The sequence below is a fragment of the Sapajus apella genome, unplaced genomic scaffold, assembly GCF_009761245.1.
Source record: "Sapajus apella isolate SASKATOON/1434 unplaced genomic scaffold, GSC_monkey_1.0 scaffold6, whole genome shotgun sequence".
NCBI classification, from domain to species: Eukaryota; Metazoa; Chordata; class Mammalia; order Primates; family Cebidae; genus Sapajus; species Sapajus apella.
Window position 1 is genome coordinate 79,479,587 of NW_022436946.1, and position 10,686 is coordinate 79,490,272.

At 35.4% G+C, this 10,686-nt stretch overlaps 1 protein-coding gene across 3 annotated transcripts in view; it reads right to left on the bottom strand.

Annotated features, from left to right (window-relative positions):
• The window catches only part of ADGRB3 (adhesion G protein-coupled receptor B3), a 741,588-nt gene that overhangs the window by 685,880 nt on the left and 45,022 nt on the right, over positions 1 to 10,686 (bottom strand). The window lies entirely within an intron of this gene.

The window sequence follows — 10,686 nt, forward strand, 5'->3', positions numbered from 1 at the left end:
TCCTTCTTTGACTCCTTCTGACTTCTTTTTGTTTCCTAATCTTAAGAAAACCTATAAAGAATACCTATTTTTTTCAGCAAATAATTTGAAAAAGATTGCATTGACATGGTTAAGTCCCCAGGACACTCAGCTTTGCAGGAATGGACTGATATCATCACTTAACAAAAGTGTCTTACACTTTAGGAAGCTTACATTGAGAAATAAAGTTTATATTTTTAATTTTCATTTTTTAATTCCATTTTTTCCACAAAATTTTATGGTTCTCTCACATCTGCTGCATAAAAATGAATAGCTATCTCAATTTAGAGTCAGCAAAACAATACAGAATTTGCCTTATTTTAAAGAACTTTAATTTCTGGTTCTTTCCTTCCCCATTTTCTGTCTTTCTACTTTTTCTAGGTTCTATTATTTTAAATTTTCTATTTCAACCTCATATATTGAACTTTGATTTTGGCTCTCATATTTTTAATTTCCCAAAGTTCTTTCTTGTTCTCTGAGATTTAAAAAAATGTAATTCACTTTTTGTTTCAGAGATACAATATATAATTACATTTAATTCAAGACAATAATTTATAGCTTCTTTTAAGTTATGTTTGGCACCCTGAAAGTCTTCATTTTAGTTTTTTTTAACCTCTTTTATTTAAATTCTTAATATTACAGGTATTCCTTAACTTATTTAGGAGTAAAACATGAATAAATTGATTGAAATCTCTACCTCTGTCTGTGTATGGTACATATAATCAGTGAATTTCACAGAAATGCAAATTCAGCTTTTCCGTTAGAGATATTCAATGTTTAAATATATCAAGAACTTGAAATCTCAGTTTCTCAGAGTCTGTTGAGTCTTTCCCTGAAGATAAATGATACCAATATTTAGAGTTGTGAAGAGTAAGAAAATGAAGCATTGTTCTCCTTTTTCTTTGAGTATTTTACCCACCAAGTTTGTCCCTCATGTCACCCCATGATCTAATGATACTCAGGAGCCAAGTCCAAATAGTACTTGATTTAAGGAATATGTGGTGATTGTAGTGACTGATAATAACTTATAAATTAAATTAGATGACTTTATATTACTCCAGTTCTATTTTAAAAAGTAATTTATTTATATATAGCTAGTATATCATAAACACATCCTCTAAATCTCTCTGGAAAATTTTCACTACATTAACATTAGAATTTCTCATAGTTGCAATTTATATCACATTGCTCTCATTTTTCTCCCAATGGAAATCAAGTCCCTCTTAATAAAGGTTATAATAAAAGAGGGCCTAATTAAAAGTAGGCCAGACTTGTCAATTCAGATTTCAATGACCCCATTATAAAATGTAAGATTAAATCTCAAAAATGGTCATATTTGGTATTTCTTAAATGTTGCCTAAAAAATACATCTTTTTTACCTGGTTTGCCTCTGAGCTAGCAAGATTATTATAAAAAATATGGAAATTGAGCTTAAAAAATATAGTGTAAACTGTAACAATGCAATGGAATGAAAACTAAGAAGTAAATGGCTAGGAAAGGCATTGTGTATACTCAGGAAAAATAAATAAATAAGATTCAGATCAATAAGTAAGACAGACAGGGTAGATAAACCAAGTAGATTAAATTCAGAGTGACAGGGACAACCAGAGGGCAGACATGAGAGCTATCAAGATTATACAAGAACATTACAAATTCTAGGACACTATGACTGAGAACAAAGATTGCAAACTAACGTTCCAAGCTAGATTTGTTCCATGTCTGTTGTCATATACTTCAGAAAATTTAAAATTTATATAAAAAACTATATTTCTAGTTTTTCTTAATAACATATCAGGTCAGGTACTACTTGCCCACATTTCTAAATGACAGCAATCACAAGGAGCTGAGAAGCAGATGTCCTCTTCAGATAGTTTATTGGTGTTCCTACCCCTCACACAGTGTAGGTAGTCCTCTGCACTTACATCTGGCACTCTATACATTTAACTACTTGCTTGGTCCAAGCAGGTCATTGCATTTGCTATGCCTTGTATGGGGCATTTGCAAAGACAGTGGAACACTGCCTTGAAGGTATAATGAAGGAAACCATTAGCAGGTATTTATAAACATAAGTCAGACGTCACTTCTCTGCTCACAATCTTCCATTAGTCCCACATCTCAGGAAAAAATGGAAGCCAAAGACCTTGCAATATTGACACAATCTCAGCTCACAGGCCACAAAATTCATCTTGATTCCAGTGGCCCATCAAATATGATTCATATAAACATTTCCTTAATATAAAGCAATACATATTGTAGAAACATTAAATAGAAAACAGATAAAGGCAAAATATTTCTCATAATTCCACAGTCTAAAACAATAACTGCACTAAGTGCTTTTAGTACATATGATTTTTGTAAGTCAACTTTCAAAACTTTAATAATAAAGAGGCAAACAAATTTTCTAAATTGACAAAATTTTTGAAAATATTTTTGTTTTATGGCTGTATCATCTTAACTTATGATATCAAAATTTAATTATTGCCAGATGTTTGGGTATTTAGTTTCTAGAATAGGGTATTATAAACATTAGCACCATGTAAATCTTTATTAATATCTCAGATTACTTTTGCTTAATAAATTCTAGAAAACAGAATTATGAATCAGTTTATTTAAAAATGTACAGATAACCCAACTTTATGTTTCCAGCAATGTGTATATCAATCTAACCAACATTAACTATTTTTATTTAAATAATATATATATTTTTAAGAAAACATTAAATTGGCCAGGTGCGGTGGCATTTGCCTGTAATCCCAGAACTTTGGAAGGCCAAAGCGGTTGGATCACCTGAGGTCAGGAGTTCAAGACCAGCCTGGCCAACACGGTGAATGGCAAAACCCCATCTCTACTAAACATACAAAAATTAGCCAGGCGTGGTAGCGGGTGCTTGTAATCCCAGCTAGTTGGGAGGGTGAGGCAGGAGAATCACTTGAACACGGAAGGCAGAGGTTGCAGTGAGCAGAGATTGTGCCACCGCACACCAGCCTGGGCAACAAGAGCAAGAACTCTGTCTCAAAAAAAAAAAAAAAAGGAAAAGAAAAAAGAAAAGAAAACATTGAATCAACTCCTTATGTGTCCCATGTCATTTTATTTGTGGTGTTTGTTATATAAAATTTTTAATTGTATGAAGTCAAATACAGTTATTTCATTATGGTCCCTTCCGTTGCCTTTGATGATAAAAAGTGCTTTTGCTGCTAACAGCATATATTTTGATAAATTTCATGAAGAATTATACTTTTTTTTAATTAACAATATTTCTGAAACTTAATTTGGTATATGGTAAGATATGAGTTTCTATACAATTTTTTCTTGCCAATTAACTTATACAGTGCATTATATGATTGAAAGTTATCAAATTTAATAAAAATATTATAGTAATTTGTTGTTCTGAATTTATTTTCTTTTGTTCAATTTCAGCCTTCAGGCTACCCTGATTGTTATCTCACTTAATACTAATACAACAGCTTTTATCTTCAAATATGGTATTCTCTGGAGGTAAAACAAAATAATATAAAATAACTTAAAGTAAAAACATACTGGGTTAATTGTACACTTGAAAAAATTCTTCGTCTTCAAATTGTTTGAAATACTACCCTCAAGTGATTCTTGTAAAATATAGTTAAAAGCCAGTGAGAGTATATCTGAACCATAGTGGGTTTGGGAAAGAAAGATTCACCTCTAAGTGCAGAGTTGGAAGACACTCATCTGCAACTGGTACCCCAATTGCAATGGCCAGTTATTTCTTCCTTGGATCCTTACATTCATGGTCAAACTTGACAGCGGAACCTCCCTTGCCTGGCTAAGTCACCCAATAATTTCCTAATATTTGACCTGCCGCTTTCCCATTACTCTTTATTAATACTATTGGTGCCCATTCTATACTCAACTAGAGCCAACACTTTAATTCAGTCATACCAGACAGGATAAAATGCACAGGTTCCTAGGGTAAGTTTAAGAAAATGATACTTATTGATATAAAAATTGGCATGATAGTTATTGAATCTGTTGGATTAAATGGAAATAAATTCTAAAGTACACTAACCTACTGCCTAGTACTATTGGAGCCTGATTTTTGTTGTTATGATTTACTTGTGTAGAAATTTGTCTAAGTCTAGTCTAGTTCTACAGAAATTACCTAACTTTGGATTAGTAGTTTGGAAAGAAAGAGAACATAAATATTGAGAAAAAAGTATCTTTTAGTTAAAAGTGGCATGATGGAGCCAGGCACGGTGACTCACTCCTACAATCTCAGCATTTTGGGAGGGCACGGTGAAAGGACTGCTTGAGACCAGAAGTTTTAGACCAGACTGGGCAACATAGCAACACCCCATCTCTACAAAAAGTAGAAAGACTGGCCAGGTTTGGTGGTGCATGCCTGTAGTCCTAGCTGCTCAGGGGGCTGAAGTAGGAGAATCACTTGAAGCCAACCTGGGAAACAAAGGGAGATTCTGTATCTATAAAATAAAGGGGCAACATACAGTTTGGATATTTGTCCCCTCCAAAACCTATTTGAAATTTGATCCCCAATGATGAAGGTACAGCCTATTGGGAGGTATTTGGGTTGTGAGGGCAGATCTTTCCAGAATGGCTTGGGTCCTCCCTACCATAACGAGTGCATTCTAGCTCTATTAGTTAGAGCTGATTGTTCCAAAGACTGTGACACACCTCTTTGCTCACTCTTTCTTGCCCTCTTCTTTCTGCCATATGATGCCTGTTTGCCTTAGCCTTCCTCCATGAATGAAAGCTTCCAGAGGCCCTTAACCAAAGGAGATACTTATACCATGCTTCTTGTACAGTCTGTCAACTGTGAGCCAAATATATTTATTTTCTTTATAAATTACTCAACCCCTGGTATTCCTTTGTAGCAACACAAAATAGACTATGGAGGCATCCAATTCAGGTTTTTCTTTAAAAGCTAGTTAGTTAAGTACATTTACGTTTTTGAGTATTTGTTTAATACTGTCCTAAAACTAATATAATTTCCAGTCCAATAGAAATCTTAATGCATATATATTATTTACCTATTATATATATATATGGGTATAATTTACCTATTTATCTGGATGTATGCCTCAAAGGAAGAATGAACTAACTATGGGACCAATTGCCACTGATATCATGTAGCTCTTCTGGTTGCTGATACCTGGGTTTAGAAATTAAATTCTATCCTGTTGGGTTGCTCCAGTTATTCCATTCAGAGTGGAGCCTCAAAGACTTTAGGATTAAAGGGGTTGAGGAGCTCTTAGCAAGGTTAACCAGCTCTACCACAGTTCAAATAGATGAAGAGTCCAGAATGCTCTAAAGGACGTTACCAAAGTGCATAACTGGGCCTACCTTTCAGCATGCACTTCAAAAGCTGCCTCTCTCCACCCTGTGCACTGTTGGTCTCTTTCTCCCCTCCCTTGCCCTGCTGCTTACTTTGTATAGATCTATTTTTACTGCCTCTATCTTTTCTGCTTTCTTCTTTTTTCTGTTCCTTAATTTATTATTTTTTCCTTCTAATTGCATTCTTCTTTCCTCCTCTTACACTTATATGGCAATATATTTGTGTCTTAGTCTATTAAGGCTACTATGACAAATATCACACACTGGGTTGTTTATGCATGACAGAAATTTATTTCTCACAGTCTGGAGGCTAGAAATCCAAGTTCAAGGTAGATTCTACATTTTGCAGGAACCAACTTTTGGTTCATAGATACCTTCTAACCATGTTCTCACATAGTGAAAGGGGCATGGTGTCTCTTTCAGTCCTCTTTTGAAAGGGCACCAATCCCACTGTCACGTGATTACACTTCCCAAAGGCATTACCTCCTAAATATCATCATGTTGAGGGTTAGGACTTCAACATGTGAGTTTGAGGAGAACACATTCAGACCATAGCAACCTATGAAGAGCATTTTGTGTTATTTAACTATATTTTAAGTGTTTACTCTTCTCAATTATTTCTGTATAGGAAAAAATTACTATATTAATTTTTAAATGATGTTTTATCGAAGATATCACTAAAGTGGATTTTAGTTCTCTTGTGTCTCTATTAAAAATAATGTTGACCTCCCTGCTTACCAAAGCCACTGCAGCCAGTATAGACTGAGGTTTCAAACAGAGGGATTCATTAATGCTGGCAGACAGGACTGCCTGTGTTGGATGGCATGTTGCCTACCAAAATTTGTGATTCTCCTTTCACGTATTTTTTTTTTTCCTGGAAAGCAGCTACCTAGCCAGTGGCAGTATTTACCAATACTCCTTGTGTCTAGGTGTGGCCATGTGACTACTTTTGCCAATAAAATTTCGAGTATAGTTGGCTCTTCCATTCCAAAATGAGCCAATGTGCCTTCTGTGCAAGCCCTTCACTTTCCCTAGTTGAATCTGAATTCAAGAGACCCTATGTCCCTTAAGGGTGCAAATTCACAAGGAAGAAATCTGAATCCTTGCATCCCGTATGAAAAAATGCCACCTACAAAGCAGGAGCACCTTCACTGAACTGTTACATGAGCAAGTAATAAAGTTCTTTTGTGTTCAGCCACTAAAAGCTTGGAGTTTATTATAGCAGCAAGCATTACTCAAACGAGGGAACAACTGATTTTCATGACTTTTTCGTCTAGACTTGAATATTTTTATATTAATCTAACAAATATTTAATTTTATGCAAAAGAAACCTATATAATTTAAAAACTAGAGAATTCTAGGATAGATATCTGAAAGAGAAATAATCAGAAAAATCAGTAAAATGGGATATTTTTTAAATGGAATTACAAAAAGCCACCATTTGTATTTGTGTGCATAACTTCACAATATGTCAGGTAAGTCATCGGACAACTTGAAATAATATCTTTTTTGAAATGTTTTATTTCATTATAATGTTTCTCTGACGTTATTACTACTATTTGCATTATTATTTTAATTATTAAATTCAAGAGTTTCACTGAATCTTGGAATCAATTCAATAATTAATAGTATTATTATCAATCTTATGTAACAAAAATAAAAATGAAATTAAATGAACAATCCACAAAAAAACAGATGCAAAACTGGCTGTGAGATGCAATAGGCAGGAATTCTTTAAATAATCTAAACTTGGACTTACTCCTCAATTTCCGATCATTTACTTTACCCAATCTATCTTTGATTATGCCCATATTCTGAATGAAGTCAGCTTTTACCCCTCAGTTTTCCATTCTATCCACTTGTCTTTTATACATTGTAAAGCAAAGATTACAATCTCAACAGTTTACAGGGGCTGGAGGAGTGGCCAATGTCTATGCATCATACTTACTGGGAGGGGTGGGACTTATGATTAATGGAGAAGGCTATGTTCTCCATTAATCCCACAAGTTGTTTTTTTTTTATTTTTTTCTCACTTGAAAATAATGTTAACCTTCCTGTTTTTATCAAAGCCACTGTCGACAGCGTAAACTGAAGTTTTAAATGGAAGGATTCATTTAAAACTTACTGATGGATAAGGCTACAGATACTGCAGGCCATGGGCATATGTTGCCTTATGGAAATGGTGGCCTAGTGGTTTGTTTGTGTTTGTTTGTTTGAGGTAGTCTTGGTCTGTCACCCAGGCTGTAGTGCAGTGGCATGATCTCCACGCGCTTTAACCTCCACCTCCTGGGTTCAAAGGATTCTTCTGCCTCAGACTCCTGAGTAGCCGGGACTACAGACACACATCAATATTAGCATACCCAGCTAATATTATATTTTTAGTAGAGATGGGGTTTCACCATGCTAGCCAGGCTGGTCTCGAACTCCTGGCCTCAAGTGATCTGCCTGCCTTGGCCTCCCAAAGTACTGGGATCACAAGTGTAAGCCACGGCCCCCGGCTCCTCAAAGTGTATTTTGAATTGGTAAAGAAAATAAAGATCAAAGATCATTGGAAAGCAAAGCTACTTTGGCCTGTCTTTTGACTTAGCATAATCTAAAGAAATGTGGCACTTTCTAAGATTTTATTAATGCATGGATTATCAAGATGGTTCTTTTTTCAGCATTATATCTCATCACATTTTAAAAATTTCATGAATAAAGTAAATGAAGAAAATTTGGGTGTGTCTTTTTTATGTAGTACCTACTTGATTATTACTTGAAAGTCCTTTAAAAATTCCTCACTTTCACAGGTGGATCATTTGAGGTCAGAAGTTTGAGACCAGCCTGGCCAACATGGTGAAACTCCCTCTTTATAAAAAAATGCAAAAATTAGCCCAGCGTTTTGGATCATGAGACCAGGAGTTTGAGACCAGCCAGATCGACATGGTGAAACTCCCTCTCTGCCAAAAAATACAAAAATTTTCCCAGTGTGTTGGCACGGGCCTGTCGTCCCAGCTACTTGAGATGCTGAGGTGGAAGAATCCCTTGAACTCAGGAGGCAGAAGTTGCAGTGAGCCAAAATCATGCCACTGCATTCCAGCCTGAGCAGCAGAATAAGATCGGCCAAAAAAAAAAAAAAAAAAAGAAAAGAAAAGAAAAACAAAACAATTCCTATGATCCTATTTATATCAATAAATTCTCAATGATCCATTGAAACATTTAAGTTGGGGAAAAGAAAGACTGTGTAATGGCAAAGTAGTGAGATCCCAAGAAGCAGATTTTGAGCTAGAGTCTGCAGTGACAAGAAGTAAACAACTTAAAATAATTCTTAAGAAAACTGTAAGTTGTCAAAGATTTGCATTGAACCAGAGCCAGTAAAAATGCACTGAGGACAGTACATCTTTTTTTTTTTAATTGCATTTTAGGTTTTGGGGTACATATGAAGAACATGCAAGGTTGTTGCATAGGTACACACACGGCAGTGTGATTTGCTGCCTTCTTCCCCTTCACCTATATCTGGCATTTCTCCCCATGCTATCTCTCCCCACCTCCCCACCTCCCCGTCCCTCCCCCATTTCCCCCCAACAGACCCCAGTGTGTAGTGCTCCCCTCCCTGTGCCCATGTGTTCTCATTGTTCAACACCCGCCTGAGTGAGAACATGTGGTGTTTGATTTTCTGTTCTTGTGTCAGTTTGCTGAGAACGATGGTTTCCAGGTTCATCCATGTCCCTACAAAGGACCCAAACTCATCATTTTTGATGACTGCATAATATTCCATTGAGATACCATCTCACGCCATTTAGAATGGCGATCATTAAAAAATCTGGAGATAGTACATCTTTTGCTAGTTATGAAAAGAAAACCATATGCAGCATAAAGAATGAGCTTGCAGTATTACATAATACACACAGTATTCTGTGTAAGGCTTTTGTGAAATACAAATATTTGAATAAAATAAACAACAGAACCTGGCCAATATAGTAAGTGTTCTTGCCAAATACTAATGTATCGACTCCTTACTCTTTATGTATATTTCTGCCAAAGTGAAAAGATGTGCACTACATAGGAATTATTTAAGATTTCTGAAATAAATCAGTAAAATGCAATTGAATAAACAATATTCTGAAATGGCTGGCTGCTAACTGCATTTTTTTGTGTGTGTTTTTCTTTGTTTTTTGCTTGTCTGTTTTGCAAATTGAATTAGGGACTATTAGAATTTAGAAAAAGCTATTGTAAACAGTAGGTGATGGGGAGGAAGGCAGCAAATCACACTGCCACGTGTGTACCTATGCAACAATCTTGCATGTTCTTCACATGTACCCCAAAACCTAAAATGCAATTAAAAAAAAGAATTTAGAAAAAGCTTATTTTTTCAATAAAGCTAGCCACTTTTGTTTAACTGCAGATTAACTTGAAACCCTTGGTAACTTAGAGGTGCCACACGAGTCCAGTTGTATGCACATCAGAACTGTATCATTAATTCACCACACATTCATTAAAAAGTCATTTTACTCAGCACTGTACAAAGAACTATGGAGGATGTAAAAGTATACTGTCCCTGTCCTAGGAGATTGCACAATCTAGCTGGAAATGCAAGACCATAGAAATATTAGAAGACCAAAGCAAAGTGCATAAAAATGTAGCTTGAAAGAGATTCACAACATAGGTAGGCACTTAAACAGCAGTTCTTTGGCTATGAATTAGCTCTATTGCAGTGTCTTTATTACATTAGCATTTTAGAATGATAATACCATCCATAAAAATGGCAGACCTGCGTTTAAGAAACAAACAACTAAATATCTGAAGTCAACTTCATTCTCTCTCTCTGTTTTTTTTTGTTTTTTGTTTTTTTTTTGAGATGGAGTCTTACTCTGTTGCCAGGCTGGAGTGCAGTGGTATTATCTCGGCTCACTGCAACCTCCAATTCCTGGTTTCAAGCGATTCTCCCTCTCAAGTAGCTGGGATTACAGGCATGCACCATCACACCCACATATTTTTTTGTATTTTTAGTACAGAAGGGGTTTCACCGCTTTGGTCAGGATGGTCTCTATCACCTAACCTTGTGATCCACCTGTCTTGGCCTCCTAAATTGTTGGGATTACAGGTGTGAGCCACCTTGCTTGGCCTCATTCTCTCTTTTAAAGAACAGTACTATTTAGTTAAACCACTTTGTATAAATACACACAATTTTTTATACAAATGTTAAGAGGAGACAAAGAAAAGCAAACAGTATTGTAGGTGAAAGACAAAATAGAGGTAAATAATGATATACCTAATTAGAAAAACATGAGAATAAAAATTATCAGAGCGGCATTAGATTCCTAAAAAGCAGATTCTTCAATTACTACTGATTTGGGGTTTTGA